The sequence below is a fragment of the Rattus norvegicus genome, chromosome 3, assembly GCF_036323735.1.
Source record: "Rattus norvegicus strain BN/NHsdMcwi chromosome 3, GRCr8, whole genome shotgun sequence".
NCBI classification, from domain to species: domain Eukaryota; kingdom Metazoa; phylum Chordata; class Mammalia; order Rodentia; family Muridae; genus Rattus; species Rattus norvegicus.
Window position 1 is genome coordinate 149537600 of NC_086021.1, and position 20761 is coordinate 149558360.

The 20761-nt window shown below is 38.5% G+C and overlaps 1 protein-coding gene across 8 annotated transcripts in view; it reads left to right on the top strand.

The window, feature by feature from the left end:
* The window catches only part of Macrod2 (mono-ADP ribosylhydrolase 2), a 2017257-nt gene that overhangs the window by 1363779 nt on the left and 632717 nt on the right, over positions 1-20761 (top strand). Inside the window, exon 1 of one of the 8 annotated variants that reach the window (XM_039106861.2) lies at positions 1161-1903. The exons of the other annotated variants lie outside the window; for them this stretch is intronic. The gene's annotated coding sequence lies outside the window, so the exon portion shown is untranslated. Of the gene's footprint in view, positions 1-1160; positions 1904-20761 lie in introns of those variants that run through there. 8 annotated transcript variants of the gene reach the window in all.

A 20761-nucleotide genomic window follows, 5' to 3' on the forward strand; every position in this document is an offset into this window, starting at 1 on the left:
GCTTGTCTTAAAGTGAGAAGAAACCTACTGTTTGTTTTTGTTTTCTCAAATGTCCCCTGAAAAATGCATAGTTTTCTTTCTAAGACCACATCTTGGAATCCAAGACACTTGAGAAATGATACTAGACCCTTACTTTCCTGGCTTGGAAAATGGGACAGAGATGCTGAGTCTTGTCTAGCAACATTCAACCTAATTAATCTAAGAACTAAGATCACTGGCAGTCCAGGCAACAGGGCAGAGGGGCAAATATAGAGAATTAGGATTTCATTGGACCTGTGATTTCAGTCTAGAATCATCTATACACCAATCTTATTTTCAAACTTGAGTTCCAAGTCTTTTCGCTTTTTTTCAATTTAATGTTTTTATTTATTTATTTATTTATTTATTTATTTATTTATTTATTTATTTATTTATTTTTTGGTTGGTTGGTTTGCTTGGTTGGTTTGGTTTGGTTTTGGCTTTGGTTTACTCAAGATTTTCTCTTCCTGCTCCAATTCCTTCTGTGTCCACCCTCCCACATGTTAGTGTTACCAATATGGTCATGTGTATACAGGTGACCACTTGGGAATCAGATAACCTGATGGGGAATTGTCCCAGGAGAAAACTTTTTTTTTCGGAGCTGGGGACCGAACCCAGGGCCTTGTGCTTGCTAGGCAAGTGCTCTACCACTGAGCTAAATCCCCAACCCCCCAGGAGCAAACTTATTCTTGGTCTGAGACAGCCATTGACTCCCTGTGGCTGGTAATGTAGGTCTGGGACTTTGTGATATCGGGCTTCTTTCTGCAGGGAAAAGAGAAAGGAGTTGGATTGAAGTTTTTCCTGATCGTCATGGAGTCCCAAAGATTGATGACCAGTAGAAGCTGAGTACTCAGCTTCTCTGGTATCCACGTCCACTCTTGCTTCAGTATGTAAGCTGCAGCTTTTAGCCAAATCAGGTTTATAAGAACACCTTACACCAAGCCATTGGCTGCTCTATTTGTACCTTATGACAGCTGAATTAACATAGAAAGTACATGTACGTACATCTTTCTTTGCATCATCTCAGCATTTCTTCCAGTCCATCATCAGGGTGACTGTTAAAGGAAAAGCTGACACTGGTCTCTTTTCAGGCTTCCAGGGCATAGCCTATGCAAAAGAGGATTATTTTTTAGTTGAAATTGTTTCTATATTTTGAAGCCTGAGTATATTGTAATCTTCTTTAAATGCTTCCTATTGCTTCCTATTTAGCCAATGCTTCAGCCCCTTCCAGTAACTCGTCCTGTATTATTAACCCTCAGGATGATGCTCATCCTGTGGTTTATGGTGCTATTGGTCAACTGCCAAAACCCCATTCTGAAAAGTCAGGCAGGCATTCTACCAACCTTGCAAGTGCCAGTCCCTGCCCATAATTACAGAAACCTGGGAGAGTGATCACCAGCAGCCAAAGGGCTCCAGGCTTCTGCAAATTCTGAATCCTTTAGCAAGCCAACAAGACCTGCCTACACTGCCCTAGGGAAAGGTTAGCAAACTAGATTATAGCTTCTCAACTCTTTCTTCCACTTTACAACTATCTTGTCTTCTCATCCGCAGTGAAGAAGGAAATGCACAGCATTGCTGTTTCCCCATGTTATGGATGGATGGAAATGAGGACTCATCAGCTTTTCCATCCTTCCTAAAACAATGAAAACATGCCTCACTGCCAGCATCAAATTGTGATACACATCCCGGGATCCAAGAGCTGTAAAAATAGGCATCTTGCAATGCTTTTCTTAGACTGCTCTGCATATTCTGAAGGCAGAACTAGGGAATGCGTGCTATGTTTTTCAGGAGGAGCTGATGAAGTTTTGAGGTTTTTATAGGAAGCATCCTAATGTGGCCCCTCTGCCATCAAACCTCAATCTAAACTCTGCTCATTACTGGAAAGGTAAGATGTGGGAATTGTGGTGTGGGAAGATGGCAGAGATTAAGAACATCAGGAGGAGGTGGCATTGTCCAGGAGCTGAACGAGAGAGTTGCAAACTGATGGCCAGGCAGACATGCTGAAACAGAGTGACTATAGGATGCACTGAGAGAGGCAGGCCCATCTGGACCAAGGAATCTTGTTTGTTTTCCTGGTCTTTCCACTTGACATTCTTCTTCCCATCCTTATTCTTACCAACTGTTTCTGCTTTCCAGCTACAACTTGCCAGAGACAGTGTCTGAGATGTAGCCATAGGGCCAAAGCTCCTCTGGGGCTGTTTTATTCGCTTCTTTTCTTTTATTTACCACAGGGCCATCACAGTCTCCATATAGCTTCCTTTCTAAGCATGAAGCCCAGTGCTTTAAGGTGTTGGATAAACTGCCCTTGGCCTTTTCTATCTCATTGTCAAGTCTTGTCCAGAGAAGCACCATTTTTAGGATGTCACCTGAAATGTGGTAATTACTTAAGAAAATAAAAAACAAATCAGGTCTTTTCAAGTGATACTGTTTATTTGTTTGTTTGCTTTCTCGCTTTGCTATAGGGTAAGGTAAGAGTGAAGTCAAGTGGAGAAAGGACCAATTGTAGGAAATGTCAGCTCTGTTCATGCTATCAGGAAAAACAAAGGTGAATAGAGGCTAGTTCAGGTTTCTGTAAAACCTTCGTATTCATGCATATGAGGTAACAGGGCATTCTCTCTCCAGTCTCCAACTTTATAATTAACTTAGTCCTATTCTGTTCCTTAGCCCTCATCTCTTTTCTTTATAACACCCTGCCATATGCTATCGAACTCACCATTTGCAATGCGGACGGACTTACCAATTTCCATTCTTGATTCTTAGATGATGCAGGTAGGTGTGTCCCCAGTAGTAGAGATATACTATCTTCAGAGTAAGACAAAACTATCAGCAAGAAAACCCTCCTGTGGTTCCATTTTGTTCCTGAGTTCTTCAACATTTTACCCGAAGATGCTACTATCCTCCCAGTGAACCTTGTTTCTATTGAGTGCCTCTGTACTCTGGAGAGTTTTCATTATCCAATCTTTGTGGGGACTACCCTAAGCAGAACCCTGAGAGGAACAACCTCCCTAAATAGTGTAAGCAGAGCCTGCTGTACTGCCAGCCCCGTGGCTCGCCTTCCCAGTTGATGTTACATCTGACACGTTAGGTGTATTTGGTTGACTGTTTTCCAGCTCTCAACGTCTGGATTTGCTTACTCTAGTTCTAGTCCCTGGTGCTTGATAAATGATAGTCAGTAGATTCTTGTTAAACGAATGCATAAATTTTCCTGTAAAATAAGATCCACCTCTGTATTCTTTCTTGTAATTTAAATCACTTTTGAATTTTTTTCTGACAACAAAATTACAAGGCCTGGTATTACTTTGTGAGAATGTGGAGTTTGTTTCCAGTAATCAAGTGGGAAACATTTGGGAGATGACAGCATGTGAGTTACAGTGCTTGTACATTATCCTGTCTTTCTGCTTCCTTTTCTTAGAGAACATATAATGAGATAAGTAGTTTTCTTTTTCCTTGCCATGAAGGCCCAAAACATTATTTAGTCCTTGCAACCATCCTACAGCAATGTCTCTACAAATGACCATCTTTTAAAGGAATCATCTCTTAGACCCTTGAAAGGCTCCAAGCAGTTCATCAAGCTACCAGGTGGGTTTGTCCATCCAAACTCGCCTGTTAAATAGACTCACTGTTTCCTCTTCCCCACTCAGATGTGGCAGCAGGTGTCTCAACTGTAACATCACAGTAACCTGGGACTATACACTGTCCCTGTCATTTCACTGTCTCATATAATACCCAAGCGATCACACATCTGAATAAGTTTCCAGTGTCAGTAAAGTGCATCATCTCAGACCTTCCACGGAGCCTCAGCTAATTATTTGATTGGTGGCTTCATGTTCACTACCCAGCCCTGAGAGCTCTTTAGTTAAAAATAAAAAAAATAACAAAAGACATTTATCTGGAACATGTGAACACATATGTGTCACAAATACTAACAAAGATAGTGTGAGACAGAGTAAGGTTTAAAAGAGAATATTTATAATTAAAGTTTTATATATATGTATATATATATATCAAAAGTAAAAAAGCAGTATAAATGATTACAGAGAGTATATGAAAACATCTTTCTCCGTTGTAAATTGTCAGTATCTCTCTAAGAAGCAGCCACTCTTAAATTTCTTGTATGTTAAAACAAAATTTATTTACGTCTGTAAATATATGAAAAATTTCAATTTTTTCCTATATTTTATAATATTGGAAAATATTCACATTTCAAGATTATTTATAAAATTCATCTATTATCTTCTAGTAACCTAGTTATAGTTTACATATGCAAAATATGTATGTTTATGTCAAGCCATATATCTATGTATATATTTACATATACTTATAAATATACCGAAATTGTATATATATCATGAATATATATTTCTATACATGTATAAATTTATATGTGTACAGATGAAATATATGTTAAGTATCTAAATATAAGTTCAAATATGAACCTAAATAAATCCTTTCCATTTCTTTCCCAAATAAAACCTAAATTTTTATTTCTTTAATACCGATAATTGTGAAATAATATAGAAAATTTAGTTGGTAGGTAAATTTTAAGATCTGATTTTCATTTTTGATTTTGCCATTAAATAATTTTTCCTAATTTCTATTCTTTACAAGATACTAAGAATAACGTTTTTTTAGTGCAGGAAATATGACCTGTCTTACACCTTTGCCACACAGATAAGCAAATGGTGTCATGTTAGGATAAGTTAGGCCTGGAGCCCTTTAAGCAGTCGTACCTTAGGTGTTTATGATATACTGACCTATCTTAGAATTCTACTGACCACTATCAGTTCCTTGATGATCACCTGAGGGAAGAAAGATGGTGTAGCTACTGTCATTTTATACTAGCCCATGATTACCACGCTCTGAACATCCCAGAAGGCATCAAAGGTCGGTTTTCCTTTGACCCTTTTTGGTATAAATTATGGAGAGAAAATTTTCACACCTTTCATTAATACTTCTCAGACTTAACCCAAAAGGACAACATATTGTGAACCAACAGAATTAGAAGCAAACCTCAGAGTGGCTTCTCTCCCTTGGACTTTGCCACATCAGCCCATTACCTAAAATAACAACAACAACCAACCAACCAAACAAACAAACAACAAAACCTCAAGTCACCTTCAATCTTTTCTTTATCTTTAAAAAATGCATTCTTTCCCCTCAGACCTAATCCAGTATGCCCAGGGCTGTCAGATCTGCAGAAAGGCACTTGTTTGCTGGTCACTGTGAGCGACTAGCAATAATTGGCAATCCATTTCTCCATTTCCATTGTACAACCCTCCCTGACAAATTAATCACAATCAAATGTTGGCTGCAGCGCAGGGCACCCTATGCAGCAGGGAAGAAAAATGAGGCCTCATGCTGGTCTGACAGCCAAATCTTTCAACTCACCCGTTAGACTGAACAAGGGGGACACTGTGGCTTGCCTGTCACTATCATCACTGGCAAACAGACTGCTAGCTAGGCATCTGTGGACTTGGCTAATTCATTAAGGCCTTGCTTGAGGCCCACCCAGTATCTGATCAGTTAATGCCTTGGAAAAGGGAGAAGGGATTCATCCTCGTGTGGACAAAGCATGGGTGAACTCCTCTGGACCTGAGTTTAGTATGTGTTTGTGTTTCTTTTTACATAACTGTCATGTAACTATCACCTAGACAAGATGGTTTTTAGCCAATTGTACTCACTTAAAGGTCATGTTTGGGACAGACCTTTAAGAACCTAAGCAAGATACTGAAAATATCTTTTAAATGTTCTTTGTGGCATTGTGCAGTCCCTCCTAAAGTTCATAGAATTTACTCATAGGAGATACGCTTTGTCTTTCACACTTGTTTTTGGCATGATTTTAAGAAATTATTTACTCTATGGTGATTTCATGCATGTATAGAATGTATAGAGCACATCGACCTCTCCTAGTCTTGCCAAAGCTCCCACTCCTCACTTCAATGTCCTAATTTTTTAATGACTCAGTGAATAAAATTAGTAGTGTTCACATGCACATGTATGTAAGACATTCTGCCAGCACTTGGACCATCCACCATGGGCCATGCTCCTGAAGACTACTGATTCTCCCTTCCCTCACAGTCATGAACTGCCAATACAGCCTCATGTGGTTGGGGATGGATTCTCCCCTTTTCACGTTGACTAGCTGAATCTTATACAAGTCTTGTGAAGACAACTACACCCACTCTGAGAGGCTTGAGTTTAATGACTCTGACATGTCCTGGAGACACTGTATCACAGCATTCCTCCCTGACCCCTACTGAGCCTTGGGAATAAATAGAATGTAGAAAGGGTGCTCCATTTTCAAGTGAGCAACCATGGTTATTATTCTCTACACTTGTGCCAGCTGTGAATCTCTATATTAGGAAAATAAAAAATAAATAGAAATAGAAACGTCATAGGATGGGACTAAGAGCTGTATTAATTTATGAAGGTAAGTCTAGGCATTTAGAAGGCAGTGAGGTACCATGTCCATAGCAAAGTAAGAGAAGTTAGATGTCTCCAGACTCTGATCTTTGATGAGAGCAACCATGCCAGGCATAAATTTATTTCATTGGAGTGGGTCTTAAATACAATTTGAAAGCTGTGGGTGACTCTGTAATATTTATGCCACTATTGAAGGAATGAGCACACGTTACCAGACTGATAATTATTATATCTGGCACATGTAACCAACAATTAGGTAAGACTGCTCATGACTTTTCATCAACCTCTATAGCACCTTCCAGTACTATGAAAGCTAGCCAGCAGAAGGAAGCCTTGTGGTTAGTGCACAGTGTGTTGTGTCTTCAGTAATAGGCTTGCAGCATCAAGTTCTTGTGAAAAAACTTTGTTCAGTTGATATCCTGTGCAGTTTAGGGACACTCTAGAACCCTTCTGACCAATTACTGGAAGGGTATCCCCAATTTGGAACCTTTTTCCTGATAACCCATGACTTCTGGGAGGAGCACTGTACTCTTTCATGCCAATAGGCTGTGCATAATTTTAACAAAGGTTTCCCTGCTTCTATCAAGCCATAAGATAGGAAAACCGTAAAAAGCAACGTCTAACAATAAGTAATAGCTAAAACTAAAAGATAGCGAGGAAAGAGAGCCACACGAGCCAAAGAGGAAAGAGAAACTCTATTTTGAAATGCTTTTAGTTTTTAGAAGACAACTGAGGTATTTGAGAAAATGTCATGATGCTGTAAGGCAGGTGAAAGAGTCCATTCTCTTTTGTCCCCTCTTACTGTTCAAGACATGCTTTTTAGCTGAATCGCATGAGGCGAGAACAATAGCTGCACTTCTCTTCTAATCAAGTTTACCTTTACTGCTCGTAACCGTGGGCAATAGCATTCACAGCCCCACCATCTGGCTTTCACAACACTCAGAGCCAGGGTCTTGTGAGTAGGTGGCAGAATGCTTTAATTCCTGGAAAAGCTGTCATCGATCAGACTATAGAACCGAACAGACACGTTTTCTCTAAATTTTCCACTTCACCTTGCCCAGATAACTAAGTATAATGAAGTATAATTAAAACATTGGCTTTCATGAATTTTTAAAGCCATATTTAAAACTTTTCTCATGTCTGAAACTAGCTTGGAAATCTACTTCAGCCTTTCTAGGCTTAGGACTTGGGTTCCAGAGTACAGTACACTATTAATCAGTGACTTCAGAAAACACTTGAACAGACCACTCAGGGCCAACTGTATCATCAGTAACTCTCCTAAGTATTGGTTCCTGTATCTCAGGGAAAAACTAAATTGAATGGCTATCATGAGTTTTCCTCCATACACCATCCCAACCTCTGTCCCTTCCTTTCTCTCTTTCCCTTTATCTTCATACCTGATACTTCTCTGTGGTTTTTCCAGAAATGTGGGCCTTACAGTTCTCACTGAACCATGGACTCCCTAGTTTAACTCCTCTGTCTCTCTCTGACCCCCCCCCAAATTACTGTTCAAATCATGTCTGAGTCAAACATACAACTAGTTAATGAGACATCATGCAAGCATGATGATGTGTTCTTAGAATTTTATTTACACAGCATGTTCCAGTTGAAACTGTTATGTCTGTAAAGGCAGGTGATTGTTTAGTTCAAAATGTAGTTACTCTTTATGACCACATTTGATACATCATGTATTATTTCTAATCTTTATGAATATATAAATATCATGACAGATACACACACACACACACACACACACAATACGCTTACAGAGATACAGAGCAGAGACTGGAAGGTTATGTGGCTAAGACTGGTCAGTCTTCTCTTCCTTATGTATACTAAAAACTGTATCAGTAAGAGATATCAGGGCATTAACACATAGTTTCAGACCTTAGACTGGTCCATGACTTAAGCTATAATTTCTACTCATAGTCTTACTGTAAATTTACAATCACCACACACAATCACCAAAGACTTTAAATTCTTCTTCCCTGGAGTAGATAACAGTAATAAGCTTCAAGCTTTGACAATTAAAGACATACAGACATACAGATATCTATGATGAGTTTGCTGGAGTTTGGATGAAACCCGAAGCTATTAACTGTTCTAACACTGACTGAGGCTTTTCCACAATGCAAGCTTGAGGAACCAGACTATGACAGGGCTTTGAAAATGAATACTTGGTTTATGGAGAAAAGATATGTCTCTAGTTAATTGCCAGTGGAGGACGGGAGCTGTGGATGGGTTCATTGTAGTGGGTTTTCAATTGACATATAGTTATGAGCAAAGCTTTTGAATAATTTTCATTTTAATTATTATGTTTGTTTACCTGTGTCTTTAGTTAAAACAACTCATTACTAGGTCAGCATTTTTACTCATTTTTCCTTAATGGGTTATAAGCATTTTATAGCAGTTTCATATTATGTGAATATCTATCTTTATATTACATATTTTTTGAACTAATATCCTCTCATCTGTGGTCTCAGCCACAAATGCTATTTCTATGTCTTCCAAACACACACAAACATACACACACACATGCACACACACACGCACACACACACACACATGCACACGCACATAGCACACATACACACACATGCACATACACACATACACACACACGCACACATGTGCACATGAATACTTCTATTTATACATACATATACACAGTTATATTACATATATATTTATTTTACGTATCCTTGAGTTTTTTTTTCAATTTTATGACAATCTACCTAACATGTTAGGCCAGGGTCCCAACATTTTCTATAAAGACCAGCTGTGCAATTCAAAGGTGACTAGATGTAGCAAGGACCTGATTAATGACATTGTACATAGATATCTATTGATCACTCACCTCTGACTGTTCCTTGCTTCTGTATTAAATGCCATGTTTACATTATTCCTCTTACTGTCCAAAATGATTGGTGTGTCGAACACTGCTGTACTTCCTCATGAGGAGTCTGATGCTAGGCCATGTAGGGGCTGTGAAAATTAGTTGGTCAATAGCAGCCTGACATCAAGATTGTCCTCTTAGACAAAAGAATTATATCCCATGGAATTGGAGGGGTAGAAGCTCGATAATTATGTACTTCCTGAGTCATCAGTCTTGCTAGCAGTTAAGAAATAATTTGTCAGTTGCCAATGAGCCCATTTAACAGAGCAAAAGGTACAGTACTCAGCATTCTAATTCCTGGTCAGCAATGTTAGCTGTGAGCATATTGATCTCAGCTCTCCATCATTTTATTTAATGAAGATTGTGGTTAGAAACATCCAATCTAGTAATTTGGGGGTCTCATAAGTAAGATGCCACTGCCTTATTGGGTACAGGTAATCAGAGGTAGGGATAAAACTGTCACTAGAATCTAAGCATGCCAAAACATTGAACTCGTGATAAATCAGACCACCAGAACCATTTAGATGTGTCAAGTATATGTATGCCCTTGGGTCACCACTCTTTCTATAAAACCCAGAATGTAACTCTTCCTCAAAACACTGACATTTGGGTTTTATGTGTAAGAATTTTGCTGGTGAGATGCTATATGATTTTGAGTTAATAACTATCATATGTTTCCACGAGGGCCAGCCTGTGAATATTGCAGTTGTGAAATTTGATGTGTGTTCAGAAGAATAATTAATTACTTGGGCTTTTACAGCAGAACCACCCTCGTTACCATTTTCTTCCTCTTTTGTAAGCTCAGTTCTCAGTTTTCCTGCAAGGATTCTAACCTGCTTCATGTTGACTGACCTCTCATTTTAACTTATTTTTTAAGAGGAGAATTGACTGACATTTTCATCGGTCAGACTGGTTCCCCTCATAAATCTGTAAAGTAAAAATGAGCTTTCTACAGTGTGAAATATCTTTTTTATGAGCTTAATAGAAACCCAGAAAACCCAAGGAGTAGCTTTGTTGACCTCATCAAATATTTGCAACAGGATGTCTCTGGAAAAGTGAGCTCTCTCATTCCCTACTAGGGAACTATGCTTGTTTTATGATAATTGTGAAGTCTGAAAGTAATTGCTGGGAGAACTGGAATCCCACAGGCAGATATGGGGCCTGAAGAAGTATTAGAGCATCTAAAATGGGAGGAACTACTTTGATCCAGGTCTTTTTATTCAGTCATTCTCTGGCTTCTTTGGTCACCAAGTCTTTGGAAAATAAACCCATTGTTTCCCAGCCTCCAGATCTTTGTGTACCATTTCTTCCTCAAAGAACCTTTTTTTCTGATATCTCTCTCATTAAAAAATAACTTTGAAATATATTTATCTCTCCATACATGACTATCCACCCAGGAATTAGACTTTCTGTGTATTCCTATTGCTCTTGGCTCTATAGGATCATAGGCTTGGATATTTTTACTGCTTGGAGTTACTCAGTTACTGTGATGTAAATGTCATGATGTGACTCGACACACATTCTCTGAAGGCAAGAAACGTTATCTCCAAGTAATTGAACTGAGGTGTGATCTGCACATCAGGGTTTTCTGTATCTTCCTGGAGACTGTGATGCACTGGGTTGGGATAGTGTGAGCTGATAGATGTGAAATTTGGCTTTCCCTCTGTAGTCATCCCACTTTGATTTTCAGGTCTCACTTTTTATAAGGCACAGTTACCCTTCCATCACTTCATTTAGTTTGATCTTGGGCTGACAGGCTAGTACTTGCTGTGAATGAAGCCATGAAGGGGAAATAAAATCCATTTTCCACTTCTCTTTTCCATTAAAAAAAAAGTCTGATTTGGAGTGCTCCCTGTGCTGGACGTAAGAATTAATGAGAATAACTATGGTTGCCAGCATTTTCCATGTATTTTCTGAGATTCTAGCACTTACATTATTTTTATGTCTCTTGTGAAGTTATCAGAGGTACCTGCATTTTGCAGAGATCTTAAACCTTGGTTATTCTGTATTTCAGATGCTGCCATTCTGAGAAGCTAAAACTGTGTAATGATAGAAATTAAAGTTCATAATACCTTTTGTTGCTCAAATCAGCCAAACTGAATTGGCCATCATCTCTTTATTCTTTCTGATGGCTCCTTGTGCAATCAGACACAATCTCACATGGATACATATTGGTGTCATGTAATTGGACCCTATAGATGCTGAACAGTTGAAATATTCTAGAGATAGGATGAAGCCGTTTAGATTTGCTCCATGGAGAATGAAATGACCCATGAATTTAGAAATGAAGGCTATCTCAATGTGACCCTAGGACTATCTACTACGACCACAAGTCAGAATAATATGATGACAAAGTTATTACTAAATTTCTCTGCCTCTTGCTGGCATGCCCACACCTTTGATCATTTCTCCATCTCAAAGCTAATACACTGAGGTACTCAGACATCTGAGAGTTGCAACTCAGTAGGTCTCAGGTCCCTACGACTGTCTGGTATCCTGTAGTGATTCATGCCTCTGAAGTTGCACAGAGAGACAAGGAATCATACCAATCTACTGCTGCTTGTTCTTCCATCCTCTGTAAAATAGAGATAACAGTATCTAACAACCGCTCAGTCTGCACATTAAATAAAAATAAAGAACATGTTGAAGTGCCTTAGGCCACCACTGATGCTGAGAGAACTCTTCCATACCCAACCCACATATTTTCGGATACCATTCTCTTGTATATAAAGGATGTCAATCCACTCAGACAGATCACATAGGCACCAACTCACGAAAAGGAAATGGATTCTACCTTTTTCTGTGGGTAGCTCCTTCTCACAGTGAGACCATGGCCTTGTTTCTCTGGTCAACTCAGGTTGATATTTGAATTTACCCAGGGAAATTAACTTCTGTTTCGTTAAACTGCTGAAATACATGTGAAAGGGCATCATCAGTAGTAAAGGTAAGGACATGAACTGAGATATGCATAACGATCCTTTTAAAAACCAGCACTCTTTTTGCCTAACTTCATTGGACCCAACAACATTATACTTACACATATTGTAAGATTCTTTTCGACAGGTAGAGGTAATATACAGTTGTAAAAGAATCTGTCACTTACTCAGTCAACAGATGTTAACATGAGATTAACATTGATGACATTGATCTAGATCTTTCAACGTTTTAAAAGAAATTTTTAGAGTTTCTACTTCACTGAGTATAGGACCTCTTCTGGACCTAAAAGCTCTGCTCAGGGAAAAAGATTGGAACTTTGCATCAGTTTGGGATGTGTTCCTTCATCTGGACCTGGCCATCTGTCTTCCACCTCTCGGTACTCTATGCTGTGTGAAATCAATGAACCCTTAGACCTAAAGCTGATGTCTAAAACCTTGAAAACCAATTAGGAAGTTCTAGTTGTCAGCTTCTATATTAAAGAAAGTTCCTGATAGGCAAGAATACTGCCTGAAGGAACCTCTTAAGTAAGAGGATGTCAAGGGGGAAAAACAACTTTTTACTACTATCAAGCTTAATTTCTACCTCTCTCTCTCTCTCTCTCTCTCTCTCTCTCTCTCTCTCTCTCTCTCTCTCTGTGTGTGTGTGTGTGTGTGTGTGTGTGTGTGTTTACGTGTGTGCATGTGCATGTCTCTGTGTATAAGGGTACCCATGATCCCTTGGAAATGGACCTACAGGCATTTCTGAGCCATGGATTCTGCAACTCAAATGTAGGTCCTCTGGAAGAACATTGAGCACTCTTAAAAACTGTCTCATCTCTTCATTTCTTAAGGGCAATTTTCACATCTCTTTGTTTCTTAAAAGCATAGTATCTCAAAAGTCTAACTAGTAATTAACACAGAGACTTGATCTTTTCCAAGGCAGTTTCCTCCCTTTGGAATATTATGGACAACTGGGATCCTTAGACTGGAAACAATACATTTATTCAGATGGTGAACATTTGCATTTCAGTTTGTCAGCATTTTTACCTCACGAAACATGCTAGCCACTCTTTCAGTTATTCTAATATGGTTCATCTCTAGCCAGAAAAGCCTTATGTGTGATCAGCATTCCTCTGTGGTAATTTGTGTAGGAAAGCATAGAATTGGTCAGGAAATCAGTTCTAGGGTTACTCTTCCAGTCTTAGAGATTGATTTACAATTGAACACAACTTTGGTCACATCAAGTAATAGGATTGGGAAGCTTCAGTGTAGATGTGCGACTTGTGTTAGAGTTGACACTCTGAAAACTTAAATTTGGGTTGGTAATTTCCAGAATCTGCCCTGCTACCACTTGAACCCAAGCGAGATATTCAAAGAAGTTTAAGAAGATGCTAGATATGATGTCATGAGTTTCTGGGTCATGTAGGACTGAAGTTAGCAATGTTTGAACATTTTCGTTATGCCAGTGTATCTCTTTACTTATTCAAGCCAGTTTGATCTGGTTCATTTGTCACTTATAGATATCCTTACCAATTCTAAGGACACAAAGTCCCCATCTGAAGATTCTTTATGAATATATTATAACATTAATTTCCAGGTGTGAGGATGGCTTCCTACTGTGATAAAATAATAAAAATAATCAGTTTTCTCCACTAATGTCTTGATTGTTTAACCATTCTCTCCCTCTTATGAAGATCCATTATGTTTATATGGGAAGTTGCTGTTGCCTTAATTGGCTTATTTTCCTTGATTCATTATTAAACACCTACTCTGTATTTTATTCTAAATATAAGGTTCTAGCTCTTTGATTTTAATGAGCTTTCTATAACAATTCCATGATTTTTGAGAGCCATTTATCAGAACAGAAACAACATATTTTCTAATTGCATGGTTTCCTTTAAACAGTCTGGGGGTGGGGTGTGCATATCATAACACATTCCCAGGACTCTCTTACACAGAGTTCACAAATGTACGCAAATGGAGTATGAAGTGAAACTTACTGTGAGACAAAGCTATCATTTGGACTTCAGTGGACAATCACTGTAGTATTTGGGTTGTCTAGAGGAACAGAACTAATAGAATGAATATATGTATATATTAGATATATAAATAATATATATTTAAAGGGGAGTTTTTAGATTGGTTTATGGGCTATGGTCTTTCCAGTCAACCAATGGCTGTCTCAGAACAAAATGGGCAAGAATCTGTTAGTTGTTCGGTCTACAAGACTGGATGTATTATCTGCTCCTTGGTCTATGTTAGAATCTTACAGAAGTATATCCCAATGCCTCAGAAGCACAGTAGATGAACTTGCCAATAAGAGTGAGGAAAGCAGGAGAAAAGCAATAGCTTCTTTCTTTCCTGTGCTTTGTGGGCTCTCTCCAGAAGGTGTGGACCAGATTTAAGGTGTGTCTTCTCACCTCAAATGATTCAGGTTTAGGGTAGGTCTATGCATCTCAAATGATGAAACCAACAAAATTCCTCACAAGTTTTTGTTAATTCCAGATGTACTAATGTTGACAAACAAGATTAGTCATCACAGCAACTTACTTATTTAGCAAATTGTGTTGAAATAATCATCATGAGAAGCAACAAAACAGAACACTTAGTAGTTATACCTAGATTAATGATTGTTTACTCTCTCTCTCTCTCTCTCTCTCTCTCTCTCTCTCTCTGTGTGTGTGTGTGTGTGTGTGTGTGTGTGTGTGTGTGTGTGTGTGTGTAGGTCACAGGACAACTTGGGGGAGTCTCTTTTTTTTACTTCCATTCTTGGGATCAAACTCAAGTCATCACACTTGTCAGTAGGTGACTTTACAATCATATCACTGGTCCAAATAATACACATTTTAATAAATAAAATCATTAATATAAGTTTGAGAACAATGAAGATAATATTTTGTGGGTGGGAAGATTTATCAATTAGAATTCTGACCCACAAAAAACAATGACGGAGAAAAGGGAGGGATCTCATTAGAGTGGAGTGGAAATGTAAATAGAATAGTCATACAAGTTAAATATGAAAAACCAATGAGCACATGAAAGGACTTCTAATTCTCCAGGACACACACGCATGCACACACACACACATACACACACACACACACACACACACACACACACATACACACACACACACACACACACACAGGATTTTACTTTCCATGCAGTTGACTGGCCATTAAACAAAATGATTAAAGATTGGTAATAACTAGTGATGCAAAACAAACAAACAACAAACAAACAAAAGAGAACAAAAACCCCATATGCTGAGATAATGCAGAATATAAAATGGATTTAAATTGTCTTGTCTTGGAAAATTAATATCTTTTAAAGTTCAAGGTCTGAATACCCTTCAAGCCGAGAAATTGTACTTTGGGAAACCTTCTTTTTGGAAAAACACCTATTAACCATGACTGAGAGAACTTGAGCTTGAACAAAAGCAACTCAAAGACAGTGGACTTAATTTGGATTGCAGTTGGAGGCCATGATCCATTATGGTGTGGAAGTCCTGGCATCTGGAACTTGAGGCAGCTGCTCAAGTCGTCTCTGCCTTTAGGAAGCAGAAAACAGTGAATGCTCATTCAACTAGTCTTCTCCTTTGTAAGTTGTCCAGGGTATGAGTACAGGTATGAGTAACACACTTAACCTAATCACAATAGTCTCTCATAGGCATGCCCAGAATCTAATATAATCAATATAATTTCTCACAAGTATACCCAGAGGCTTGTTTCCTCTAGACCATGTCAAGTTGATAATATTAACCACAAAAAATATCTAACAAGTTGTATATTAATAGCTATAATAACATAGAATAAACATATAATAACATAACATATAATATACATAAAAATAAACATAGGGAATAAGTTCTTATGGAAGGCAAAATGTCTGCAGAAATTTTAGGACCTACAGAACACAAATTTTGTTACAGAAATTAAGGGATCAGTCTTCTTTATTCAGGTTGATTTGGAAAGATGTCTCTGATATATTTTCAACCTGAAAAGCAAGCAGAAAAGCATAGAGAAGTTTCTAAGACAAAGGTGCAAATGTTGATTGAATAAGGGAAATGAAGGTGGAGAATTTGGGTGGTATGGTTCCCTTGTAGATCTAAGACTTACGTCATGTGCAAATGTGAATCAAACAAGCAGACACATTCTGGGGGAGTGAACTTTAAGAAAATTTTCCTTCCTTTTTGTGCTTTTTCTCTTCCTCGAAGTCATTGTGCAGATTGACCATGGAGGTCCTATTCAAGCCCATGAACAGAAAACAACCACGTATCTTTCTGAATACTTTGTTCTTGTAAATCAAACAGCAGAACAACAACAACAAAAAATACCCTATACCCGCACCATCAATCTTAACCACTTTAGGCGTTTCATCTTACTGTTTTGAAAGTGTTCAGAGTCTTAATAGTACAAGGTGTTTTACTGCCCCAGAGAGGGCTGTTTCTTAGCTTTGATTAATTTTCTTGTTTCTATTTGGCCATAATATGTTGTTAGGTTCTGGCACACTGGCGGCTGTATCCTTTATTCAACCCCTTTGGTGCACTGACTGAACTTCCTGACTGTGTGTCCTGGGGAGTGCCATTTCATTGTCATTGAGCTCCTGCTTCTTCAGGTGGAAAGTGAAGCACGCAGTATACACTGTTCACCTCAGGATCAGAGAGCTGAAATAAGATGCAGAGAGCTCAGGGTCAGAACTCAAAGGCATGTGGATAGTAAGAATGATATTAACTGCCTCTTCCTGGATGCCTTACCAAGCTGTATGTTTCCTTTCCTCTATGGAAATCACATCATACTCAATTTAATTCAGATTAACAAATCAGGTTTTGAACCAATATGTGGTGCAATTGAGATCAAATAAGAAGAAAATATATTTGAAAAAACCACAACTTTATCCATAAGCAGGGCAATCTCTGGAAAAGGGTGCATACTTCCCCCTTTAGCCCTCTTCTCTGGGGTGTGCTGATCTACTGAGTAGAGTCTTATAATGGTCTTATAATGGAATCTGATCTTAGCAGCTGGGGTACAGTGTGGTAGAGTCCTCATTATATATGCAATGTTCGTGCTAACATTGATTGGAGGAAGGAGACCATTCTGGAAATGAAATGTATGGTTTCAAGGTACAAGGATACAGTGTGGTTTACAGACACAAACTCGGATGAAAAGGCAGCCTGTAGGATTGCCAATCTTGGTAGGCATTGGAGAGTAGAGACCTGCAGCTGAGACCAGATGAGCTGTTCACAGATTTTGCTCCTCCTGTGGGCTAGTGGCTCTGAATGGCTGCCTCCTTAGTTTTCTAGTTAATTAAGCCAGGATGTGCAATTGAGACAAGGCAAGAAGGGATTGTAGATGACACATCTGTTCTTATTTGTGATATTTCCTGTCTGTTCCTTGCTTTTATTAGCTTCACCAACAAACACCCTTCAAAGACACGATGGTAACTGGTTTGAGCATCCATCCTCTCATTCCTAGGGACCTTAGGACACAGCTTATGCAGTTGACTTAGGAATAGCACCAGAAGGCACATCCTTTCTCCAGGAGTCTATCTGCAGCTCCATAGCAACTTGCACAGGCTCCAGAAATTCCCACACAAACTCAACAATGTTTCTCCCTTAAAGGCCTGCATCTTCACTCTATGAAGTACACCTGCCGTGTACCTAATCTGAAACAATCAAAATGTCCCACCAGTCCTTTGGGGGTAGCTGCTTCCTGCTTTGATGTCTGCCCTCTGAAGTGCGTGTCTCCATCCTTCAAAATCTCTCTAACCCTTCTACTGCACTCTGTCCTAAAATAACCGTAAGAATATCTGTGTTGCTTCATCCTGGTTGACAGAGCACCGAAATAAGGGACTAGGTGTCCCCTAATTGTCAGAGGCTGCCTGAATTTTGTGTGTGACTGTGTTGCTGTTTACTTGTTCGTTTTGTTTTCCTACTAAGTCAACAGCCAAAATAGCGACTGTCCTAGAACAGTCAATAACAGTGTGGTAGAGCACTGAGAGTCTAGGTGAAAGCAATAGGGGAAAATACTTTGTCTTCACTTCAGAAAGCCGCTTTCTACTTGTTTCTATTATGCATTTGCATAGTGTTTCATGCTATATGGCTGAAATCCCTTATCTGAGCATTTGCTTTGCTTTGGAGGACTATCTAATAAGGTAACAGATCTTTGTGATTAAAACTATCTTTTAACCTGCACCAGGAGCACATTCTCCATGTTGAAATTGATGGATTTTTATTTGTATTTTTCTTAACACATTCACTGTGTTCTACTTAACAGTAATGTTTGTGTTATATATTTCATCCCCACAGCACTGTCTTCTCTGGGAAGGTAAAATGAGACAGTTCTGCATCATTGAATATCAGTGAGCTAGATGTCCTCAGAATGAGTCATTTCTTGGTTGCTGGATTAATGTGCACAGGTTATTTGCTCCGCCTTTAACCTACTACACTTTAACATAAAGATAATAATGTCTATATTATGTAAGCAGCATAAGAATTTGGTGCTTCAGTAGAATTGTCAATGTTTCTCTGATTCATTGTTTTGTAAAGTTTCCATTCCTGTGCTTTTCGGTACTTCTGCCCGCTTGGCTATTAGTCAGTATCTGGTTAATTAACCTAGGTGCTCTGGTTACTATTACTGAATGGATAACTACCCAGATATGGGGGGATTAAGTAGTAACTGGAGGACTTTTTCCTGAATTGTTTTGCATCTTCTTTATACCTTTATGGTCTAAATATATCTTTCTATATAAAACTAACCAAAGCATAGGCCTCTTTGGGTTCCTTGCTACATAAAAAATAGTTTTCTTTTCCAGTACTGCAATTAAATTGGTCACTCTCATTTAAGCCTTTTATTGAAATATTCACTGCTGGATTTTTCTTATATTATGTGAATAAATAAAGTAACAGACTCTACTTTAGTGGTGTTGGAACCCTGCTAGAGGAAAATGAAATGTCAGTCATTGGGGCACAGCGCCTGCTTTCCAGCTCTAAGTCCCTTCTTGCCAATTCAGGCCAATATGTTAAAAGCGCCCCCCTAGAAAGCACCAAGGTGAAATGAAGATTAATTTTAGAAAACGACTAGGGAGAATGTTTAGGAGACATAAAGGCCTGGCTATCATGGGAGCAATATTCTCATTCACAAGTATTTAATTACGACCTTTGGATATCTAATAATAATGCGAATCCTCTATGTGTTGGTTCATTCCTGAAAAGCAGAGACCACCCAAAATTAATTCTAGATGGGGAACGTATTTCAAAGTGAAGGTTTTACTGTAAAGTAGTTGCAAATAACATGTAATCAAAAGTGGTGAGAGCTTCTGACATTAGCATTGCATTCTTAGTCTTCAACGCTTGCCTTAACCCCTTCCTCCTAAAACCCTCAAAGAATTATGAGATTTTCCCTGCAACATAGGAAAGGCAAATGCATCTTTCCTATATTTGGATACTTAGGTTAGGCAGCGAGGCATTGCAGTTACGTCATCCTGGATACACAAAGAGATGGATTTCTGCAATTGAGGTTTTGACTTGTTTGTGGGTAAAAGATCATGTATGTCTTACACTCACGTTTAGTTTAAAAGGAAAATATTTATTATTTGATAAAGTTTTCTCTTTATCGTGTATTTATGTACAAGGAGACTGATGTTTGCCATAAGGATGCTGTAGCACAAGGGAAACTTTCATGGGTCAACATCAATAATTCAGTGAATGAGGCAAAAAAACCAAACCAAACCAAACAAAATAAAACAAAACAAGCAAACAAACAACTACTCCTACGGGGGTAACTGCAATAGTCCTTTCCCAAAGACTTCCTGTAATGTCAAAATAAAATTGAAGATATCTGCTCTATAATGGTAAGAATGGAACTATGAATTTCCTAATACTTTAAAATGCTACTTTTATGAATTAATTACAAGGTATTCCTTTATAAAGTAGTAAGAGATAAATGCGTGTATACAAGTTTTTGCTAAGGAATAGGTCTAATGCACTTCTTTGTATTCAGAAAACTCTTGAGCTAGTCCAAAAATCTACTAAAAGCTCCTAGAAAATGTTCCTGGAAGACTTGTCACAACAGTGGATGGTTATGTCTCATGCATCAATATCAACAGAGACGGGAGGCAGCACAGAGGACTGAACTGAAAAGATTTCAAGTCAAAATCAAGAGGCCCTACGTCAATCACTGTTTAAAGTCTATTGTATCTCTCCCCAGTCCAAAAGCGAATTGGGAAAGTTCACTTTTGTGCTTAATATTTTTGGAAGCATAGTTTAATTGTACAAAATGATTTCCCTACAGTGCTCTTGTACAGGCACACAAGTTTCATGAGATCCATCCTCCTCTTAACCATCTTTCTTCCCTTCCCCCCTTCCCTGAACCCCTTTCATCCTGTCTAGCAATGCGCCTTATGTCCTTTGTTGTTATTGTTGGTTCTCCAGTCTACATGTGAGAGAAAACATGTGCTACTTATTTTGCCACTGGGTCTAATTTCACTCAACCTGCTCTTCAGTTCCCTT